This window comes from Thrips palmi, unplaced genomic scaffold (assembly GCF_012932325.1).
Source record: "Thrips palmi isolate BJ-2018 unplaced genomic scaffold, TpBJ-2018v1 HiC_scaffold_11, whole genome shotgun sequence".
In the NCBI taxonomy this organism is placed as follows: domain Eukaryota; kingdom Metazoa; phylum Arthropoda; class Insecta; order Thysanoptera; family Thripidae; genus Thrips; species Thrips palmi.
The window spans coordinates 7,326,987-7,350,790 of record NW_023144622.1 but is presented as its reverse complement, the minus strand read 5'-3'; the positions used below and the strand labels follow the sequence as shown (position 1 = coordinate 7,350,790).

The 23,804-nt window shown below is 58.0% G+C and overlaps 1 protein-coding gene across 1 annotated transcript in view; it reads left to right on the top strand.

Moving 5' to 3' along the window:
• The first annotated feature begins 341 nt into the window (after positions 1-341).
• The window catches only part of LOC117639263 (voltage-dependent L-type calcium channel subunit beta-2), a 75,720-nt gene continuing 52,257 nt past the window's right edge, over positions 342-23,804 (top strand). Inside the window, exon 1 of the mRNA XM_034374762.1 lies at positions 342-396. The gene's annotated coding sequence lies outside the window, so the exon portion shown is untranslated. The remainder of the gene's footprint in view (positions 397-23,804) is intronic.

Genomic DNA, 23,804 nt, shown 5'->3' with positions numbered 1-23,804 from the left:
CTGGCAGCCCGCGGCCGCCCCGCCGAGCTGGCAGGCTGCAGGTGCCCCAGTGTTGTCGCGGGCCTGGAACTGGCCGGTGCGGAGGATCACGAGGTCCCTGCTGTCCGAGGGTGCGAGGCGCTGCGAGGCCACGGGGTGCGCGTTGAACATGGCGGCCTTGGTGGCCTGCTCGGCGCCTCCACTGGCTCGCGGTGCGCGTAGGGGTTCGCGGCCAGGCGCGCCATGAGCACGCTCGGGGCCGGGCACTGGGCCAGGCGGCCGCGCACCTCGGCCTCATCGCGCACCTTCCCCCCGGGGGACCGCGGGGACCGCGGGGACCACGCCAGCGAGGACCGCGCCTGCCGCGCCTGCCGCAGCCCCGGCGGCGACGAGAGGCCCTGGAAACGCGTTCACGAGGTGAGCACTCTGCCCCACCCAGGGGGGAGCATCTCGGGTGTCTTGGGGGCGCCGCGGTTGGTTCGACGGCGCGCTGTGGCTGGCTAGCCTGTTGAGTGGCGCGGCCCTGCGGCCCTGCGGAAGGCGTGCCAACCGGTCAGTGCGGCCTCGACGCCGTGCTCCGTGTCGCCGTGCTGACGCCGACCTCCCGGACGCCAAGTTCCGCAGCCCGGGGCGTCCGCCCGACGAGCACCCTGGCCGCCTGCTGCCGCCGCGACCGCGGGGCGCTGCGGGACAGGGCGACCTAACCTCACCAGCGCCGCCGCGCCCACCACAGCCCTCCGCGTCGGGCGGGGCAGGCGGGGCCGCGCCCCCAAGCCCGCGCCGTCGTCGCGCCGCCCCAGGACGCCGTCGTCGGCCACTGGGGGACGCCGGGCGGCTGCGGGGCCGCGCGCAGGGAAACAGGGTCAGGCGCACGACGACCTTGGGCAAGATGGCGAACCACAAGAAGCAGCAGTTCGCGAATGATGCCTCTCTGCCGTGCGGCCCTTGCGGCCCCCGGGGGTGGCTGGAGTACACACTGGCGAGGCTAAGTGTAATCCGCTGCGATTCGTCAGACAGCCCCGTGATTTGAGTCCCCACCGTTGTTGTTGTTGTTGTTGTTGTTGTTGTTCCGGTGTGGGGGTGGTGGCGGCGGTGCACTGCGGCTGAAAAGGCAGCCCATTGATTTTCCCGGTCGGCCCGGCGGCCCACATGGCGAAGCGAGAAGACACGGAGAACGCGGCCCGCAACGCGGAGCGCAAGCAAGACTCGCTAGTTCAATAGTACATCAATACAGATTTAGAGATTGCAGCCCGCTTCGTGCATTCGTCGTGCCGCCCGAGCAGCGCCCCGAAGGGCCCGACCCAGGACGACGGCAGCCTCCAGACGTGGCGTGTGGCGCCCAACAACAACAGCAGAAGCAGCAACAACAACAAGGCGGTCTTAACGCGCCCCATTGCCCGGCCAACGCATTACCGCACCTGCTGATGCTATTCAAGAAGGCAACCCTAAGCTGTCTCCAATGATTTTTCACGTCACCTGCTGCCGCCGCCCGGCCCGGCCGCCCCGGCCGTCCGCCCCCACCCCGACATGACTGCCAACCTGGGCTGCCTAAAATAGACCTGCTCGCCGACCGCACCGAGGAGGCCGTCGAGGAGGCCGGGACGCACCCGTGTCGCAGGTTATCAGTTTATCGAATCGCTTCGGCGACCGGGAAGTCCTGCCCCAGGATTCGAGTCTTGAGACACCGGGACTGCCTATGCAAGGCACCTGCAGCACAACAAATGACTCTCGCACGTTCGCCAAACGTCCGTGCGTCGCTGGCGCCGGTGACGAGTACCAGGACGATGATCGGAGATGCAGTGGTACTAGTCGCCCCTTGAGTAGGACAGAGGCAGAGCGATCAAGGTGGCTATCTAGGTAAATTCAAAATCTCGCGAAAAGAAGAGGGTAGACGCGTCTGTCTTATTCTTTAGTTTGTATGTTGTTGGTTTTTTTTGCGCAATTTTGGTGCTGAAGTATAGGGCTGCGTGCCGAGTCCGCACATGTGTGAGTGTGTGTGTGCGCGTGTGTGTGTGAGGGGGGGGGGGGTGTAAGACGCACTGCCACTTCCAGGAAAAGAGGTCTCATACTGTGCAAGGCTACGCCAGGCTACGCAAGGTGGCTGTGCAATGCCAGACTGGGATGGATGGATGGGGGCGCCAGATTACAAGTCGAAGGAGGTGGGCGAAAAAAAAATGTGCTGGGGAGAGGACAGGCCTATCGGGAGGGCAGCCCGTCATGCATGGGTGGAGTTCGAACTGAGCAGCGTAGAATTCGTGGTGAACCTGACAGTATCACGTTCATGGGAGCATGTAAACAGAGGATGCACGAGGCTACGACTTTGCTGGGCAAATCATGAGTTTACTGCCCGCAATGTCCGTTTTACAGTGCAGTCCCGTCTGACGTTCGCCCCGCCCATATTTCGTGACGGGCCCCGACTGCAGCAGAGAAAAGAACATGAGCCAGTGGCCCTGCTGGGCATGCTGGGCATGCTGGGCGTCTCTGACAGCGATATAAAAAGTCTTTTGATCTTCAAGTGTGATTGCACTGTGGCGAGCCTCGGCGGGCAGATCGCTTAGGGCGGGAGTGGCACGCATTTTGGTCCGGCCGGATGATGGTATAGTTCTCTACCTGTTTATTTGATTGGGCAAGCTAACTGATAGCTGGATCTCAAACGTGCGCGTTTGCTACCTGCAAGGCGGGTATAACAACTTTGAATGGTACCGCAACGAGTACCCTACCAGCAACCTGATTCCTAGTGTCGTTTTCATCGCTCTGCCTCTCTCGCACCTACGTATACGGGACGCCCGATGTGTGAGAGAGACTCTGGAATCAGTGTGCAGGAGGAACTTTTCCCACTCTGTGTGCGAAGTGTTCAATCCGGTTCAAGCTGTCCGAGTTTGGCTTGTTGCTTTCATACTGGCAGTTTCCGCGCGTTCCCCTCGAGAGGTTCTCAGCGTGCGAAGGCAATGCAAAAGCAGGCTGGCCGGCCTATGGCAGGGGTCGGGATTGAGGGGGGTGGGGGGTTGAATAAATAAGCTCGCTGCACTATACGAAATGGACAGCAGTGCGATAAAGCACCCTGACTTGAGTGTGTGGGCCTTGGCAGATAAATTGATGATAGGTGGCGATGGGGGAGTGCTCGCTCGGCACCGCTTCAGTCGTTGCAGGTACGCACCTTGTCACTGGCCTCCCTTACCTGCCTGCCATGCTATGCCATGCTGCCACTCCACCTACCTGCGTACCTGCCGGCCCCACGCCAGCCCCACGCCGGCCCCAGCCTCGGCACGTCCAGGGAGTACGAGCAGGAAATAAAGTTTGGCTACCTTTTGATTCACTGCCTTGATCACTGGAAGCAGCGATTAGCACAGGAGCTGTTTCGCGCGAAAACAAAGGTCCGAAAATATACCTAGGTTGTGGGAACTTCGAGTTTGGTTCAGCTAGAGCTCAAGTTAGGTTAAAGCAGGTGAGTTTAGGAGGTTATGTTCGTCGGCGCAACCGGCGGAGTTGATGGAAAGGCCGCCATACGTAGCCTGCACTACGCAATTAAAGGATTCTCGGAACTGGCGGCCCTGGTGGCACTGGCACACTGTGGTGGCACGGGTGTGCGAAGGCCCGACAGGGCCGACAGGCCCGGGCAAGGGGGTGTCCGCCCCGACCGCCCCCTCCGCCCGCCGACAAAGTGCTGCAACAGCTGCCAGGACAAGTTTACTCTGTGGTTAGGCTAAGCGAGTACCGAGTCCGCATGGCCAAGCACGGCGTCATCGCGCAGCTGCTGTCCCCTAGTCAGGAGTTTGGACGACATAGTGGTCCGTGCGACACTTTTGGACGCACCTCCGCAGCACTGGTTGATCCGGAGGTGATTTTCCAGAGCTTCAGCTTTCAAGTCCGTAGGGCTGGCTACACACGCGTCCGCGTTTGGGTCGACCCTTTTTTGAGTATCACTGCGGTAATTTTACTTGGCCCTCCTAATGGAGGGATCGGTGCGCTGTGCTTTGATGGGCGTGTGTTACACACGGTGCATCGCCACAAAGGGCATTCCGAACTATGCTAATGAGCATTACCCAGCCCTTTTTTCGGAGCGCGTTGCTACATCGAGTCGGAGTCGCCTTACAGAGGGACCGTACTCGGATGACACAATATTTCGTGAGTCTTTTGTGGTCGAATTTGCCCGGCCAATGTGCTGCCAGTGCCCCGCGGAGGGAGATCCTCCTGGAATTCCTCCAGCAGCTGGGCGTGGCGGTTCAGCAGCCGGTAGGCTGGATCGCCACTCCGTCGCTCTGTCTCTCTCGCACCCCTACGGCACGCCCCGCGAGTGCGAGAGAGACAGACGACCGCTGTTCGGCCTGCAGGCACTTGTACGGGCAATAAGTCCCGATTACCACTGCCGGCCGTGCATTGCTCGGTAATAGGTACTTGGCGGGTACCTTATCATTAGGCCAAAACCTGTTTGATATTGAGAATTGCCGAGAAACTGTGCAGCGGGCCGGCGGGCCGGTGGGCCCCGTGGGCACAGCACGTCGTAATAGAACGGAGGGCGTTTTCCTATCCGGCCGACGCCGCACAGTGGGCCAGAAGACCGGTGGAGGCGGCCAAAATCCCGGACGCGTTTTGGGCTCCAGAGTCGCTAAATGGGGCTCGAACTGAACGTGTGACCCCACCAATGGATTGCTCTCCGAACGAGGGATCCATTGGTGGGGTCACACGTTCGGTTCGAGTCCCATTTAGCGACTCTAGAGCTCAAAGCCGAGATTTTGGCCGCTGGCCCACTGTGCGGCGGCCTTTGGTTGGACACCCAGACCCGAGAGGTACCCGTCTCGGCCCGTCTGCGGTTTGCGGAGTGCGGCTCGGACGACGTGCACGTGGGGCGGCTTGGCGCGCGGGGCGTTTTCGACGGGTTTTGCGCAGAGGTGAAGATACTCCACGCCTCTGTACCCGCGGCACTAAAAGTCACTGGAGCACGGGATGTCTTCCGCCGTGTCTGGCGTGCGTGCCCCTGGGTGGCTTTGCCTATGCACGGTCCGTGACTTCGCCGCCGCCCCGCCCCGCCCCTGCGTGACAGACGAGCCTGTAGCGGCGTACAGGTGGAGGGTCGCATATATGCGCGCTGGACCAAAGCTGCCCTGCACCGAAACTGGCGCAAGAAACTTTACACGCCGAAGCGAAAGACACATGACACCGGCCGGGTTACGGTTCCCCCATCTTATTTTGTGGCTTGGCTGGGCTGGGCTGGCCGGGCTGTTCGACTGCCGTCCTGCACGGCGGCTGCATTTCAACAGTCTGCCGGTCCGTGTGTGTGTCATGGCAGAGGGTGTGGGGCTCTCACTGGAAGTAGGACAAAGTCGACTCATTTTTTTCGCAACCTATTTTGGCCGTAAAAATCGTGGTGTCCTCTTGACTCCTGTCCTCGTCTGCCCCTTGGGCTCCACCAGTGGCTTGCAAGTCCTCTGCTTCGTCGTCCCGACGGTCAAGGTTGCACTCGGGGGAGGAGAGGGGGGGGGGGACTTCTGCACCGGGCTCCGTGGCTACTGACCGAGCGACCCACAAACCAAGCCGCCCCCTCCCCCTCCCCGTCGCGCCCCCTCCCTCGAGCCGCCCCCGCTGGCTGGTCCCTGCCGCAGCGCTTCCGTGCACAAAGTTACGTCACGCGCAGCAGATGTGGGGCCCTGAGGCCCGCAGTGTGAGAACAGCGATTGGAAACGGCGCGAGGGTCACATTTCCGAAGAGTAGTTGGCCGGAAACATAACTACTACAAGCGACTGCATGCAGACGGTCATTTCCAGAAAGAAAATAACAACCAAAAAAGTCTCACGGCAAAAAAAGGGTATGAGGGAATGCTGGTTTTGAACCGAAGTATCCAAAGTGTACAAAAAGTGTACAAAAAGTGATTCTTCATTGTTTTCAAGCCACTGCGCTCTGCCATTTTTTTCCGGAAAGTAGCGAGTCATTCCTCCTTCTGCGACTTTCGGAGTTTTCGGGGTTGGCAGCCAGAAGGCACGCAGGCCGTCGGTACGATACGAGAGCACTTGAGCGCAGACTCGGCCGCTCCCCTGGAGTCTCCCCTGGAGTCTCCCCTGGAGTCTCCCCTGGAGTCTTCCCTGGAGGGAGACTGCCCTGGAGACGGCGGTCCGGGAGTCGGCAGGTAAATGGCTCATTGAATGGAATGCCCCCCCACCCCCACTCTGCCTTCCCCGAACATACATGTCCCGGTTGCAAATTATCGGTGTGCAGGTCATGTTGGAGGTCGATGGCCTCGCCGGCCTCGGCAGCAGTCTGCAGTGGTCGCCGATTTGTATGAAAGAAAGGGACAAGCGAAAACACGCGGAGCAGGTCAGTGTCACAGAGAGAGAGAAATTCTCCTTTTCAGTGTCACGGCCAACGAGACAACGGCACTCTGCCATTGTCGCCTCGTGCTGTGCGGTTGTCATAGTAACCGCTTTGTTTCACGGAATCCGCCGGATAGATGGATAGATGGGTGGATAAGGCTGATGCTTTATACCTGCCCGAGTTATCAATTTATTTGCCGTCAATTTTTGCCTTTCCTTTTATATTTTTTTTCCGTACCTTGTGGGCCGTACTGCAAGCACTGTGTGTGCGTGTATGAGTGTGTGTAGGTGTGAGTGTGTAGGTGTGTGCGTGTGTGAGCTCGCATCCCATATACCTGCGCAACTTGGGTAAGGGTACGGAATATGTTTGAGAAATGACTCGGGCTTTGGTCGTGGGGTCCACGAAAATTTGCGGTACACTGTGGAAACAAATACACCACGTTTATCATTTTTCTCTATATTGCACCCCTGTCATTCAAAAATTCTTCTTCAACCTTTCGTCATGCCACGTTTGTTTTGAACTGGATTGTGAGAGACCCGCCCCACCGGATTATCGAATTTGAATGCACCTGGCTTATGGACGGTCCCCCTCGGTCCCCACCGGCCCCCGACGCGCCAAGCCACCCCACCCCACCCCCGCCCAGACGGAGGTCACCTCAACAAGTGTGCATGATGGCATCAAGGGGACAATGAGGGACGCACGCCGAAGCAAGCTGCTGCAGTTGACTTTTGCCCTGTGCGGCCACTGGCTTGGGGCGGCTGGGGCTCGGGGGCCTCTCGGACAATGCCGCCCCACCCCCACCGCCCCTCCACACATTTTTTACGACCCGACGTTCAGGGTTACGGGTTTCACGGCCAGGACGCCGGTGGCGGCGTTTTTGTCACTCGCCTGGCGTAAAATTTGCGTTTGAAAAAAAGAAGATATATTTTGGTTGGGAAGGGGGGGGAGGCAGAAACTTGTGTAGTACGTGGATGGAACGATGAAAGACCAGCGCCAAAATTTGTAGGTGAGTCGCTTTGGCCCCGGTGTGTCGGGAGTGGGGGAGGAGAAGGCGGGGGGGGGGGGGGGGATGTCGCAGGAGGCTGTGGAGCAGCACGATTCGTGTGTGCAAAACGTGTGAGGTGCCTGAGCCTCAGACTTTGTCGTTTTATCGCTTCATCTACCGATCGCTCCCCTCTTGCAAGTGTGTGTGTGTGTGTGTGTGTGTGTGTGTGTGGGGAGAGAGAGAGAGGGAGAATGACTGAACGGAATTGTCGTAAAGTTAAGGACAAGATTGTTCGGGGTGAGAAGCGGCAGGGATGCTAGTAGGATGTTCGCAGTAAGACTCGTGAAAAAAAAGACGCCATTTGTTTCGAAAAGCTGGAACCCGAACAATTCATTGCCGAAAATGAAAAAGACGTGTCGCTGCACTCGTCACGTCACCGGTCGCTCGGGATGTGGTGGTGCCTGGCGGTGCCCTTGCGGAGATATTCGCACGATACGCGCGCTATTTGCAGATAGATAGATAGATAGGCCTGTCCGAAGTCAAAGGGCACCGTATCGAAGAGGCTTGGTGTGACTTTGGGGTCCGCCGCCCCTAGTGCGGGTGGGGGTGGGGCACCGTCAGGGCACCGCTCGCATTGTGGGGTCCTTACCTGTGCAGACTGTGCAGTGTGGGTGCACGTCGCCATGGCAACCTTACGCAGCTGTTCCCCCGGGACCCCTTCGCTATCTGCCCTTTGCGAAGCCCTTGCAGTGTGGGGAGAGTGATCGCCACGCCGCCGCCAACCCAACGGCCCAAAACCACGGCCTAGCGGCTGTGTTGTTGTTGGAACGGCTCGGTACCGCCTGGTATACCCTCAAGGCGGTACCAAGCATTGATTCGCGTGACAGGACACCCACTTAATCCACGAGTACCCAGAAGGCGAGTACCGACCGGGCCAATTTGGCCGTGCCGTCGGCTGCGCCGGAAATACCGCTTGGTTCCCCAAGGGCTTACGGCGGGGCAAGCGCCTGGCAGTGGCGTAGCAGGCGTAGCTCACTGGTCCCTCCTGTGGTGCCCTGCGGTAGCTCAGCCACTGCCAAGCCTCCGCTTGGCGTTTGCGTGCAGGCCGAGAGCAGGGGCCAAGCGGGACGCAGAAGACCGTTTCCGAGAGACGTCTTCGTCGCTCTGTCTCTCTCGCACCGAATGGGACGCCCCGTGAGTGCGAGAGAGACAGAGCGACGAAAAGGACTCTCAGTCCGCAGTGCTGCGGCGACACTGATCGAATTACCTCATTGGCGGATCGGCTTTCGAAGAAGGAGGTTCGACCTCAATCCTTTCCAAGCCGCCAGCTTTTCCCGCAAATCGTGCGTCACTGGCCGGTAACAACGCGCTGATTTTCACTGACTGACGGGCGGACCGCACCACCGCAAGGAGGTGGAGGAGGAGGGAACCAAACTCCGAAATTCACAGCGCCCGCGGACCACGGAATGCTCCCTTCACCATGCCCCCCTCTATACCTCGGTTCGGGGCCAGTCTTGCCGCAAAGTTGGTATCAAAACGGTGGAAAATGCGTTGGAATCGTGCTTTTTGGATTCACTTTTGGCGGCCCGTGGGGCCCAATCCAGTTCGGTACTCCCTCCAGTCATAAAAGCCGACAAACATTTCCACTTGGAATGCACGCTTGGGTGCCTGGATTACAGGTAAGCCAGCGATCGGTCCGTACTACAGGAACAGGTGAGCAGCGGGCCGCCACACGGTCCGCCCTGCTGTCATTGCCGAAGGAGTTTTCCATCGAATGCCGACCAGAAAAAATACGCCAGCACTGCTTCTGCTGAACATCAATTAGTTTGAATTTTGTCCCCTCGTGCGTGTGTGCGTGCGCGCGCGTGTGTGTGTGTGGGTCGCCGCCTTGTCTTCAAATACGGTTTTTGTAATTCCTGCATTTCATGGAAGGCCCCGAGTGAGAATGCCCGGAATGGGTACCGCGGACAGTCACATACATCACGGGGAAGACAATGAGCACCGAACCGGTGTGATGACCAGCCAGGCCCAACCGCCCCAATTTACGAGTACCCGCACTGGGGCCGTGCCGCGCCGTGCCGTGGTCGGGTGGGCGACATGTAGTGACATCCCAAGGCCGCTACCCGCCGGTACCTCGGACCCAAGACAAGCCTAGGGCGTTAACATGTCGGCGGTCATCGTAATGGTATTAGGAAACGGTCGAGGGGGAGGGGGGAGTACCTGAGGTACCCGTCCAGCCACCTTTGCATCGGGAGAGGAGGGTTCTCGGTACCGCCAACGCCCCGGCGGGTTTTATACGGCGAAGGCATCTCCGGCCCGGTGGTTACACTGTGCGAAAGCAAAGAAGGGAGGACCACTGCACAGTGGATTTGCCACAAGACCGGTGGAGGCGACCTAAACTCTAGACGCGTTTTGAGCTCCAGAGTCACTAAATAGAACTCGAACCGAACGTGTGACCTCACCGATGGATTCCTCGTTCGGAGAGCAATCCATTGATGGGGTCACACGTCCGGTTCGAGTCCTATTTAGCGACTCTGGAGCTGATAAAAACGCGTCTTGAATTTTGGCCGCCTCCACCAGTCTTCTGGCCCACTGTGCACTGCCGGGGCTTTGGACAGAGACCGTCTTCCACCGTACAACATTCTTCGACTCAAGAGAGATTTTCTGGAAGAAAAAGAGGTGTGCCCCATGCTGGGTCTATCTTTTAGTGGTAAATCAACCTTAAAGGGCGCACCAGTGGGGTCGCACTGTTTAAAGGTCGCGGGAGTGTACTGGGGTCCCCTGATGTTGCCGAGTGTGAAGCAGCGGACTGCCCTCTGACCGAGGCGGGTTTTGGGTCCCCCGGGCTTCGGCTGAACCTTCCTTTAGCAAAGCGGTCTCGTTCGGCCTTGAACAGTCTTAGTTGGGAGCAGTTTGTCAAAAGTTTACCAAAACGGTCAGAAATGTCTTTGAAAAATCGTGTTTGGGCCGATTTTAAGCAGCCACTGCGTCTGACCCGAGGCGTATTTCGTCCTCCTTCAACGGGCAATTGGTCTTTGGACCTTCCTTTGCATGCCTTTGTTACGGAGTGTGATTATCGGTCTTAGTTTGGGAGCAGTATTGTCTCAAAGTTGGCCGAAACGCTCAGAATGTCTTTGAAAGACCGTTGTGACTGCGTTTTGGCCAACTTTGAGACATACTGCTCCCAAACTAAGACTGATAATCGCATTCCGTAACAGAGGCATGCTAAAGGAAGGTCCAAAGAACAATTGCCCGTTGAGGGAGCAAAATGCCCGGCTCGGATCAGACGCAGTGGCTGCTTAAAATCGACCCCAAACATGATTTTTCAAAGACATTTCTGAGCGTTTTGGCCAACTTTGAGACAATACTGCTCCCAAACTAAGACTGATAATTGCACTCCGTAACAAAGGCATGCTAAAGGAAGGTCCAAAGACCAACTGCCCGTTGAGGGAGCAAAATGCCCGCCTCGGATCAGACGCAGTGGCTGCTTAAAATCGGCCCAAAACACGATTTTTCAAAGACACTGCTGACCGTTTCGGCCAACTTTGAGACAATACTGCTCCCAAACTAAGACTGATAATCGCACTCCGTAACAGAGGCATGCTAAAGGAAGGTCCAAAGACCAACTGCCCGTTGAGGGAGCAAAATGCCCGCCTCGGATCAGACGCTGTGGCTGCTTAAAATCAGCCCAAAACACGATTTTTCATAGACATTTCTGAGCGTTTTGGCCAACTTTGAGACAATACTGCTCCCAAACTAAGACTGATAATTGCACTCCGTAACAAAGGCATGCTAAAGGAAGGTCCAAAGACCAACTGCCCGTTGAGGGAGCAAAATGCCCGCCTCGGATCAGACGCCGTGGCATGTTAAAGGAGGGGTCCCGTGGAGTCACGAAATTTTTCCTGGGGGTCGCGGAAATTTTTGGCTTCAAATTTGGGGTCGCGAGACGAGAAAGGTTGAGAACCGCTGGTCTATCTTGTCACCTATAAAATCATACCCTGTAAAGACTGTTTCACCATCTCTGTCGCACTGTAACCAGTTCACAGTGTACGTATGAGTGCGTCCCCTGCATGTTGCCAAGTGTGACTCACGCGGACTGCCGGACATGCCACCGAGAGCGAAAGGTATAAACTGCAAGCTGCACCCCGCCCGGCTTCGCTGCACCTTCGCTTTCGGCGAGCAATGCGGTCTCGTCGGCCTTGGCCCAACGGCCTTGGCCTTGCAAGTTGCAGTTTGCAAAAAACGACCGAAACCCAGCACGGCCGAGCACGAAGCCAAGCCCGCCCTTCTGGTGCGCACGCCTTCACAGCGGGATGAGGCGGTGACCCCTGCTCGTTGCGCCTGGCCCGGACGGCCGACATGTTGGGCGAAAGGATAAATCACTGCAACCGGCCCGTGCACGACTCAGGTTCGAGGTTCGAGATTTCAGGTAACGTTCAGGTTTGAGGTTCAAATTTCGAGGTTCGATATTTACGATTCAAGATTCAAGATTCGAGATTCGAGGTTCGAGTTTCGAGATTCCACTCTGCAAACTGAACAGTGTGCTCAGTACACTCTATTTGGAGTGTACTCATAAGCACACGCCTGTGAGAGTGTGCTCAGCGGAGTACACTCTAACGAGAGAGTGCTTAGCTGAGTACACTCTAACGAAAGTGTGCTTAGCTGAGTACACTCGAACGAGAGTGTGCTTAAGTCAGCACAATACATGCAGCTGAGTACACGTTCGTGGGAGTGTACTCGTGAGTACACGCTGAAGAGAGTGTACTCACGAGTACACGCTAAAGATAGTGTACTCATGAGTACACTCTAAAGTGAGTGTACTGAGTACACTGTTGTGTTTGCAGAGCAGATTTGAGTTTCGAGATATGAGATTTGAGCCTCGGCATCTCCGGCGGATCGACCCTCCAGCACAATTTCATTTTTCCGAGCGCAAAAAGGTCTCGGTTCGATTCCTTGTCCTCTTTGCGTTTTTTTAGCGGGGCTTTGGTGTGCCGCCGAGAGCGGCCGATCCAGGGGGCGCCACTCTTCTCGCCGGTATCGGGGCCGAAAGTAGATGGATGGATAGATAGCTGGATGGGCGACGTCCGTTTTATTGCGACACACAGCTTTTGGTGACACTGGCAGGTGTGCCCGCGACGCGGCGCGACGCGCGTCGCGGCCCGGCGAACCGCACTGGTCCAGGACCCCAGGACCGGTTACAATAATTCCAATAAAGAGGAGATATCACAGAGAAACTCTGTCCACGTGTCTGTTGTTGCCGTGTCCTTCTATAGTGTGTGTGTGTGTGTGTGTGTGTGTGTGTGTGTGTGTGCGTTTCTCCGTCTGCTCATCTTTGGCTTCGTCGGCGCCGTCGTCCGATTGGGTCCCAGGCTAGAAGAACGCCCCGCCCCGCCCCGCCCCGCCCCGCCCCGCGCACAGAGTCGTAAAACGCGACCAACGCACGGCTACCTCGCCGCGCCACGCCAACGTAACCCGAGAGACGGCCGACAGTGTGTCGCCGCGGTCTATCCCGGTCTATCCCCGCCTCTCTCTCTATCGGACCACCCGGACCTGCTGTGCTCGGGGCCTCGAAGTGCACTGGAACCCTAAAAATGCAACGCGAATTGGGCTGAGGTGAAGGGAACCAGTGGTCCAGAGATGCCAAAACTGCGGATATCTTAATTTGTTTCACGTTTGCTATAGTTTTCAAAAAAAGTCATGATAAATTTTTAGTTTCATAAAAATTTGCGAAATTTGCAGGAATAAAATGTACACACTCGTGAAATTGACGCAAAACCACTGTATTTGAACGAGCGCGGCGCCGGAGAGTGCCGAAAGGTTTTTGAATTTACTGGCTACCGCGCTGCCAGCACGGCTGCCAACTGAACGTGCCTATTATTTCGTCCGACCCCTGACCCTCCGCCCCTCCAGGGGCACGCCAGGGGCACGCCAGGGGCACGCCAGGGGCACGCCAGGGGCACGCACTACACATCGGTGTGTTGGTATCGATCGCTGGGCCGCGCGGCCACTCTAGACTGCATGGAGCGGGACAGGCCGGGTTCGACCACCCTAGACCACCCCGGGCCGAGGCGCCGAGGTCCTCTCCAGGACTCTCTCACCGCCGGACGGAGCGGTATCCTTTCACAAAGGGTGGGTCAACCGAACCCCCGCCATTGTCCCTCCACATAGGGAGCAGGTTCAAAGGATTTTTTCCGGACGAAATTCCCGGGGAAAAATAAAATTAGATTAGCTGAAAGTCACACAAAACATTCACGTATGTTCACATTAAACAATATGCTCGGAAAAAATGAAAATCAGGAAAAATTTTGACGGAGTTGTGCACTACAAAAAGCGTTGTTTCTTGTCGCTGTACCGCGAAGGCCGCGAAGGTCTTCCCTACCAGCATGAGTGCAGGGAGTGGCCCGGCGAGGCAGGCGAGGCCCTGTGCTTGATTCATGGACCAGCCAGGCACCGCCAGGCAACGCCAGGCACTGATCTGGCTCGGCGTAGCGTCGTTGCAAGGCACCGTTACTTCGCATAGAAAAATAATGTCCACCGTCCGCCGCGTCGCGCCATGCCCCGCCCCGCCCCGCCCCGCCCCGCCCCGCCCCGCCCCGCCCCGCCCCGCCCCGCCCCGCCCAAGCTCGTCCTCGCGGGCGGGGGACATAAAACAGACGCATCGCGGCCCTTTAGAGGAATCCCTGGTCGAGCCGACCGGCCGGCTGATTCCGAACGGCGATGCACTCTGTCTCTCTCGCACTCATGGGGCGTGCCGTAGGGGTGCGAGAGAGACAGAGCGACGTTCGGAATGTAACCAACTGGCCACGCGGATCTGGCACAACGGCCGGGGGAAAGATTGCCTGCATAGCCTGTTCGCTCATGGCACACCACTCTAAAGTCCAAAAGATTCAGGCTAATTTCATTGACTCAAGTCGATTGAAGTTCGATTCATCGAACTCGAGTAAAGTTGGCTTGAGGTCTGCGTTTTTTGGACCAGCCCGGCCGCAGCGCACGAAGCATTGCTGCAGAATGCCGAACCGACGGGGTCAAGTAGTGAAGTGCGCCAGCCTCTGCTCGGCCTGCTGCTCCAGGCGTGTTGCTTGCCTTAGTTAGCCCTTCGGCCAAACACGCTTGGTATGTGTTTCCCCGCTGCGCTGTCTGCACGCGGCCACGCGGCTGCCCTAGTTTTCGGCATGCAAGTGCACTCAGTCTTTCTAAAATTACGCGCCGCGGCCGCGCCACGGCCGTGGACAGGGCCTGTTTGGGGCGGGCTGCCTCCGCGCTCTGTCTCTCTCGCACGCCCACGCCGCGCCCCGCGAGTGCGAGAGAGAGAGAGGCCCGTTCGGCTGTCCAGCCAATAACTCCACGCTGAGCTCCGGAACAAGTTTCATATCGAAAGGCATCGGCCTCAACTAGGGCTGTGGGAGCGTCGCGTGTGGCGCCGCACCGCTGCAGTGCTGCAACTCTTTGACAGCACTAGGCTTGACCTGTCAGCTGGCGGAGGGTGGGGCGCGTCCGGTTGACATGTCAAGCCCGACTCGCCAAGGTGGGCCAGCTCTGCCGGAGGTGTAAGGAGGCCCCTAAGCAGCCCAGGCCCACTTGCATACAAGAGCTGTACATGGGGCCTTTGACCCCGCGAGGCTGGCAGTGCTGGCTGTGCTGGCTGCCAGCACCGTCCGCCCCGCCTGTATCACATGACGGCGCCGAATAGCGAGCCGGGCAGGCAGGCAGGCAGGCAGGCAGCGGGGCCACGCGGGCCGCCCAGAATCCGGTTAGGCGTAAAGAGGATTTGGAAATGACTATAAAAATGCGTGTCGTGAAAAAAAATTTACTGCGATGCGTGCGCGCCTGCGATGGGGCCGATGGGGCCCACCGCTGCGCCTCTCCCTTCATTATCCCTGTTTGGCAATGACGGCCTGTGCGTGTGTGTGTGTGTGTGTGTGTGTGTGTGTGTGCGTGTGAGCGTGAGCGTGCGTGCGTGTGTCCGTCTCCAAGCCACCCCAACCTTCGTCGGCGTAGTACAGTTTTGATCGGCCCCTGTCCTTCCTCCCGGGGGTGATTTCACTTCGATCGACAATCAATAAGCCATCGGGTGGGGACCTTCTTGCTTCTTCCTTCTCCCTTCTTCTTCTTCGCCCCGACCGACCCCGCTCCCGTTCACCTGTTCGCCTGCGGACGACCCTCGGTAAAAAAAAAATGGAAAGAAAAGAGGTCTGAACCAATTTTGAAAAACTTTTGGGACTGCCACCTGGACTGGACCACGCGCGCGCTCACACACATGCACACACACACACACACACACACACGCTCACACACACGCAGTTTAATCCAGGAGCACGGCAGCCAAGCTCTCGCACCGCGCCACCCAGCATCCTATTCACCTATTCAAATTGTCAGCATATAATTACGCGTGTATCGGGGTTAAGACGTGCGCGCTCAAATTCCGCACGCAACACGTTGTACACACACACACACACACACACACACACACACACACAGCACACACACACACACACACACACACAGCCCGGTCCCGGTGCTCGCACACCGCCGCCGGCAGTAACGCAAACACCCGAAACATGCGAACGCGCGTCAAAATCTGGAGCGGCTGTCGCCTTGTTGGCTTCTCGTTACGGATCCACCGTCTCTCTCTCTCTCTCTCTCTTCCTCTCTACCTCTCTCCCTCCCTGCCTCTCTCCTTCCGATCGGTGGCGTCCGTCGTGTGTGTAGAGGGGCCGCTTAGAGAGACGCCCCAGCTCGGAGAGTAAGAATGGCGGTCTCCATGAAGGGAACCACCACACCCAATAAAACGGGAGCGTTCCAGGACCGATTCCAGTGGACTCCAGGGCATTCCAGTGTGTCAACGAAACTGTGCGAGCCTGCCCTCCAGGAGGCAGGCCATCGGTGAATTAGCTTAATCTTCAGATTTCTTTTTGGCAGTCCCTTTTTTTTTCGCGACGCTTGTGACGATTGGTTTGGTCGCACTAGCTGGCAGCCGCGGCGACGGTCTTGCCAAAACGGGGCCTGGTCCGGGGCGCGGGAGAGGGTGGGCCCCGCGCGGCGCGCACGAGGAGAGGAACCAGGACCACGCATGACTCTCCCGGTCGACGGACCACGTACTACGCATGACTCTCCCGGCCGACGGACCACGTACTACGCATGACTCTCCCGGTCGACGGACCACGTACTACGCATGACTCTCCCGGTCGACGGACCACGTACTACGCATGACTCTCCCGGTCGACGGACCACGTACTACGCATGACTCTCCCGGTCGACGGACCACGTACTACGCATGACTCTCCCGGTCGACGGACCACGTACTACGCATGACTCTCCCGGCCGACGGAGCCGGCCCCGTGGCGCTGCCGGCGCTGCTGCCGTGGCGCTAGGCTCACAATAAATCGTCACATTTCGGGAATCGAGTTGCCGCCGTCTCGAGAAAACATTACGAGCCCGACGCCGACATAAAAACTGTGGCGTCGCTTGTCCGTACCGCGGCGCGGGGCACTGCGGGGCTGGCGGGGCCGGCGGTGCGGAGGTACCCCGCTGCTAGGAATAACCCACGCTTGGAATAGTTCTCCCTGCGTGTGCGTGCGTGCACCACGCCGCGTGGTGGCAACAAGAAAAATTGTCAACAAGTTTGAGTGCGTTTTGTTTTTGTTCTAGTTCTTTTCAGAGGCGGACGGTTGTGCTTGCCGCGGCGATCGACTGCTGGAGAGTGGCGAGAAGGGGGAGTTTGAACTGAACGGAAAGAACCCTCGCATTCACAAGAACCGTACTCCGTTTCGGACTCGTCGCCAGCCGACTGCCGCGCGGAGGGCGTGCAGCCAGTCGTTAGTTTAATGGTCGAATCGCCCCCGACTCGGCCTCATATTTACCCGCCTTTATAGTACACAGAGTCCTCTGTAATCTCGCTTGATTCGGGTAATGCGTGGATCCGCGCCGCGCGGCACGCGGTACTGCTGGACCGTATGCAAAGTGGGCGCGGCGGCCTGGGGGCGCGCGAGCCGAGCCGAGCCGAGCCGAGCCGAGCCGAGCCGAGCCGAGCCGAGCCGAGCCGAGCCGAGCCGAGCCGAGCCGAGCCAACAGGTAATTGCTACGTGGCGTTACTCCGTCTATTGCCTCTTCGCTTCCTTCCGATGCCAGCTCATTTTTGGCCAGAGGGGTGCGGCGCCGCAGCAGGGCATCGAACTTCGATCAACACATTTACCGTTCGGTACATTTTCACCATCTGGTGCTGATTTTCACCATGGTCACTACGGTCAAAAATAGCATCATTCGCTGGACCCTTTGTGGCCGTCGCCGCCAGGTCGCCACGACCACGGCGTCGCGGCCTCGGCGTGTCCACCATAAGTCCGGAAGGACGTTGGCCGGCCGGCCGCGCGAAACGGAGCACAGCGGAGCACAGCGCAAAGTTACGGCGGCGTTAAAAATGAAAATGGAAGTGCTGTTTCGTTTGGTTTCGTTTCGCGGCGTCTGCAAGTCTGGCGGGCGGCATTGGCAGTTTGCGTGGAAAGCGTTGACCGAAGGACGAAATAAAAGCAGCCGGACGTCGCCGCCGAGGACGCCGACGAGGAGGCCGTCGAGGACGCCGACGACGACGCGGGCACTTGTGCGGCTCGGCCGGTGTGTCGCCGAGTGTCGCCACACTGTACCTTGGACGCTCCTCTCGCTCTAATTGGTAATAACATCTTATCGACTCCCCCTCCCCCTCTGAGTACTCTCGCTTTATTACCGACCCAGGAGGCGTTTAGTTGGAAGGACGATCCTCCATTCCACTGGGTGAGTAAGGGGGCCTCCCGCCCTCTCTCTCGCACCCGTCCACGTAACGTGCCCTGCCCGGCCGCCACGGCGGAGGAAGCGCTGGGGCTGAAAATCGGCCACTTATTTCTGTCTCCGTGTTTAGAGGCTCTGGGAGGGCATGTTGGTGGCGGGGCCGCGGAGGCCGCGGCGGTGACGTGACCCGTAAGGGTGCGGCGGGAAGGTGTCGTCAACCCTTTGCTGAGCCGGTGGCTGCCGAAGGAATGCTCTTGGCCGAAGCATTGCTCTTGGCCGAAGCAAAGCTCCTTGGCCGAAGCATTGCTCTTGGCCAAAGCAAAGCTCCTTGGCCGAAGCATTCCTCTTGGCCGAAGCAAAGCTCTTGGCCGAAGCAATATGCTCTTGGCCGAAGAAATGCTCTTGGCCGAAGCATTGCTCTTGGCCGAAGTAAAGCTCCTTGGCCAAAGCATTGCTCTTGGCCGAAGCATTGCTCTTGGCCAAAGCATTGATCTTGGCCGAAGCAAAGCTCTTGGCCGAAGCATTGCTCTTGGCCGAAGCAATGCTCTTGGCCGAAGCAAAGCTTCTTGGCCGAAGCAAATGCTCTTGGCCGAAGCAAAGCTCCTTGGCCGAAGCAAATGCTCTTGGCCGAAGCAAATGCTCTTGGCCGAAGCATTGCTCTTGGCCGAAGAAATGCTCCTTGCCTGCTCAGCTGCCCAAAGGCCAAAGGCCGCGGGGAAAGGCCGTTGCTAGAAATGGCGCGGCTTTCTTCGTCTTGCACGGCGCCGCCCTGCCGCCACCATGACCGCCGCCATGACCGCCGCCATGCCCACCTCGCCCACGCCGCGACCGGAGACGCATCCACCGCGTGCAAAGGGCTCCGCTGCGCCCGCTGCGCCGCTCCCACGTGAAATCCGATCGGCAACGAGCATCTACGCCTCGATCTAGCGGTGGCGCCGAAGCCTGCCGAAGTCGGCCGAAGCACGCTCGGAGCAGGAAAAGCAGGCGACTTTTAATTATACGGGATGCCGCCTGCTTTCGCTGCTCTCGGCACCTCGTCACCACCTTCCGTGCGTCCGCTGCCTGCCACTCTCGTCACTCTGACCCGCCGCAAACTCAACATTTTCCCTGAAAAATAAAAACAAGGGCAGAAAGTGCCCCACGAAAAAAAATCCTCGGTGCTACTACGGTGCGACTTTCGGAGCGTGTACTTAAAACAAACGGACGTCATGATCTGGACAAATTGTGCGTCCGTTATTGTGTTGTCATCGTCCCACTCGCGTACGTCGCGGGCGGTACTGCACACACACACTCACACATACACACATACACGTGACGTGTGACATGCCGCGCTTGCTAATTATTCCTTTCCGTTTCGCGTCTTCTTCTTCTCCTTCACGTCAGATCGGGCAGGAAGAGCAAAGGCGTCGCCGCGGACTTGGCCACGGCGCCACGCCCCTGCTCGCGGACACACACACACACACACACACACACACACACACACACACACACACACACACACACACGGGGCTCACTACTCCGGCCCACACAGGCATGAGCAGTCCCGCCCCCGCGTGTGAAATGCGTTCCGAGGAGAGGCGCCGCTTGCCCGCTCGTGATTGGTCCATATCTAGCGGGGGATCGCGGTCGGGAACCAATCGCGTGACGGCATGACGGCACCGTCGTGTACTTGGCATGCATATTTTCCCCGAAGCACCGCCGCCTTGCGGGAGAAAGAGCGGAAAGGGGTCAGCGCGGCGAGGAAGCCAGTATTCGCTCCGTGACTCTTACTCTCTGACGTCCCAAACAAGCAATGCCCGATGAATCAGCCCCCTCGGCAGGCACCATCATTTCTCTGCAGCAGCCACCTGCCCGCTACGGCCGGTACGCCCGGTACTCGGCTTAACCAATGTGTTTGGTCCACTTGACTTGAGCCCCCTCCCAAGGTGACCCCTGCGGACGGCCGATCGGGAGGTGCGTTCGCCATACGGTGTAAAGGGCCCGGCACTGCCTCGCAAATCGGCACAGGGTCTTGGCAATTACGGACGGAAGTCTCTCCCAGGTTTCCTGGATTTTTGATTAGGACAACTTGACTGATAAGAAATTGTGGACTGGCATGTTTTCAATCTACAACATCACCAATGCGCAAATCTACGTCTTTTTTTTCAACTTTACCTTCCTTTGCTGGACATTGGGCATCCTTGGGTATCCTAACATTATCCAAAGTATCCCAATGCTGGCATTCGCAAGAGCTTTCTTCAGGTGGAGAAACTTCCTTCCATCCTGCCAGCCTAGTCACTTCTCCTGTAAGATTATGTGGGATTTTTTTCACCGTTCATCACCACTACCGGAATTGGCGCTCCTGGTTGTCCAGTGTGGTGACCGGGGCGCCCCGTGCCTCGGCCCCGCCACGTGCGGGCTTCTTGCCTTTGATCGATACCGGCCGGGGCTCCGCGGACGAGCGGGAAAAAAAGCAAACAGACTGTGTCCTCCACAAGATGAAGATGACTCGGGAGTGATTTACGCCCAGGAGCGGGTTTAGCGACCCACTGTGGGAATCAAAGCAGTTCTATTCCAGGCTCTAAAAAAAACCACGCCACTTGTAAGGACGTCCAGCGGCCACTGCTTTCACCCATGCATTTTGTTGTTGTCGACCAGGATCCTCGCACGCAACTTGCTGACAGACTCACTGTAAAAATTTTGGTTGTCTTTGTGACAAATTAGCAGTTGACATCTTCATCCCTGCAAAAAAATGAGGACGATTTCATCACAAGTTCATGACATTCTCATGAAAGCTCTTGGCATGGGCGCGACATCAAAGTCGTCAACGGGTTTGATGATGACGTTCTTAAGCTAAATCAGCCATAAGAAAACCAGGAACATTTGGCCGTGATACCCTGAAGGGAGATGCAAAGTTTTCACAGTCGTTTCGGGGAAAATGGGACCGGAACTTGAGAGGAATTTGGGTCCGCGCTCCGCGGCAGCGAGCATGCCGATCATGGCCATGCGATGCTGATGCCGGGTACCTGATTCCAAATTACATCTTGCCAGCCTGCCGGGCAGGTCGTGGCTAGAGTCGTGGCTAGAGCAGTGCGCCCTAGGCGGTCCAGGCCTGGACTCCAGAGGCTGGACTCCAGGCTCTGCTTCGTGTCACTCATTAAATTACGGAGCTAAGCGGCGAATTATCAGCAGTAAAGGAGGCGTTATTCCGGCTTGACTTTCAGTTCATTCCCGACTCGCTGGGAGACAGTGCCAGCAGGTTTCACCAGATTGGCTGAGCGATAGACCAATCGTCAACGCGAGGATTCCGCTTAGCGGGATTCGTCCATCTGTCGCTGCTTGGCTGCAAGAGGGCAGCCAACTGGCGCGTCTGGTGACAATGCCGCCTCTAATAGGGAAGCCGATCCACTGGATGTGTCCGACTGGGTCCAGTTGTCACCTGGGATGTTTTTATGCCGTCATTAGGGTGGCTCTAGAGGGGTCAACGGACGGACATTATGCGACAGGGGAAAGTCACAGTGTGGCGAAACGAAACAAGGACAACTTTTGTTTTCTTGCTAAGACATATGCATTGTTCTCAGCTTTTGCTGAACGAACAGTCGAAGAGTCATACATCGCTTGCTTGAACACTTGAACAGTTTTCACGTTCCTCTCTGGGCTTTTATGCCTGCTATCAGGTGGAATCGAATGTTTGCGTAGGAAACCGCGCTGCCCTGCAGGGCAGACTTTAAGAGGACTTTAAGAGGCAGTAAATATGGTTATGGAAATACACGCGGCGGGATCTCCTTCTTAGACGTCGCGGACACGATCCTAACGGGGCCAATCAAGTGCTCGCGATCGACAATTTCGGCCGCGGGTCGTAAAAGGTGGACCGGGCCTCTCGCCCTCTCACTCGCACTCGCACGGCGAGGCGCATCCCTCTCTCTCGCACTTGCATAGCGAAGCGCGCGCCCGGACTGGACCAGCCTAGACTGGAATCTGTGGCGTGTTTAAATCAGTTGCACGGCCGAAGGGAACAGAAGGGCCCGGAGCAGCCCGTCGTAAACATGCTGCCCAAAAAGTGGGTCGCGGAAGCAGAATTTGGTGGTAAAAAAACAGGGAAAATTTGGTAGAGCCCACACGAAGGACGGCACGTGTGCCCTTTTTGTTGTTGTTTTTATTTTTACAGGGGGGTGCGCTCCTTCGCGGTAATCGCGTTACGGGCGAAAAAGTGCGGCGTCGAATCGAATTTGCAGCCCTTTCCAAAATGAGGGGCGCGGACGCTCACAGCGCGAAAGCTTTTAGCCCGAGGGGTGGCGTGTAAAAATGAAAGGGAGCAATCACTTCTGTTTTAAAGTCACCGTGAGGATCTGAGTCACCGCCCCCGTGATTCACAACTCCGGGAAAGTCCCCGCTGCTCATGACTCCAGCAGGGCGGGGCTCTTTGGCGCCATCATGTTGTTGTTGTTGTTTTAGTGCGGCCCCCATGCCATGAGCAACTCGTCCGTGCATTCATGCCACTCCCAGATTCCTGCCTAGACCGCCCCGCCGTGGGTCCGTGAGGTGCGGGCCCCGGCTCGGCTCGGCCTCCATGCTCGGCCCCCCGTCCCCAGGCTTGTCCAGGCTCGGCTCGGCGCGTTTAGATCGCCTCCTGTTAGTTTGCGCAAGGATTGTGCTCCAGTTTGGACCGGAAACTCGATTACCGAGTTTGGTGATTGGCGCCCGGCGTGCTGGCAGTGTTGCCGGCCGGCCTTCAACACGTCCACTACACTGGGAGCGCGGCGGACGCACACACGGACACACGGCGACAGACACGAAAGGCGCTAATGGCGCCTGTTTGCCTGGCCGCCATTGTTGTCACTAATTACAAACACCTCCGCGACCCGCATGACGCCTTCGCCCGCGCTGCCCGCGCGAGGCCGCACCCTAGCGCGGCTGCTGGCTAGCCGAGCGGGTAGCGCGACGGGGAGCTGGTTCAAAACCGCGGGTTCGACTCCCGGCGCCGGCCCTTTTTTTTTCGGTGCGGTCTGCTGTCGCGTGCGAGCGGGCGTTCTTCTGATCGGCGCCGCGAGTCACTGGCTGCCTGCCTGGCTGGCCGCCTGGCCGCCGGCGGCGAGGTTTGCTTTGTGCAGTGGGCCCGGTGGGCCCGGTGGGACACTGTCCCGTCTGTCCCGTGTGCCTCGGGGTGGCAGGTGCCTGGCGGGCTGGCGGAGCTGGCAGCCACCGGCATCTGGCCGCGCTGGCCGCGCTGGCACGTGGGGATAATAAACCCTTTCCGAATTTTTATTCACAACGTAAACACGGCGATTGCGGAGCGCGGCGCCGTCGCCGTCGTCATCGGCGGCAAAAATAAAATCAGGAATAATCGACCGTTTTTTTCGGCGTGGCTGTGCGTCGCGCCATACGGGCGACGCGAGTCGGCACCAATTGCCAACCTATCCGCAGATTGTTTTTCTCCCCTTTTTCCACTGCTCACTGTTTTGCTCGCCTTTTTATTGTTTTCGGCCCTAATTCACCTGGAAGACCTGGAAGCCGGGGCACGCGTTCGCACATCTGCAGAGCGCGCCGCGCCTCGCACCTGCCCAGCTGACACACACACACACACACACACACACACACACACACACACACACACACACACACACACACACACACACACACACACACTTTTACCTAGCCACCAGGGACACACCGGAGGGACCACCTGATTGGCCCAGCAGCAATCGCCCAATGAAATAGCGCCAAGCTCTGCTAATTAAAGCACACGCGAAATATCAGAGGAGGGGCAAAAAATCCGGTGGCGCGGGACTCGAACCGC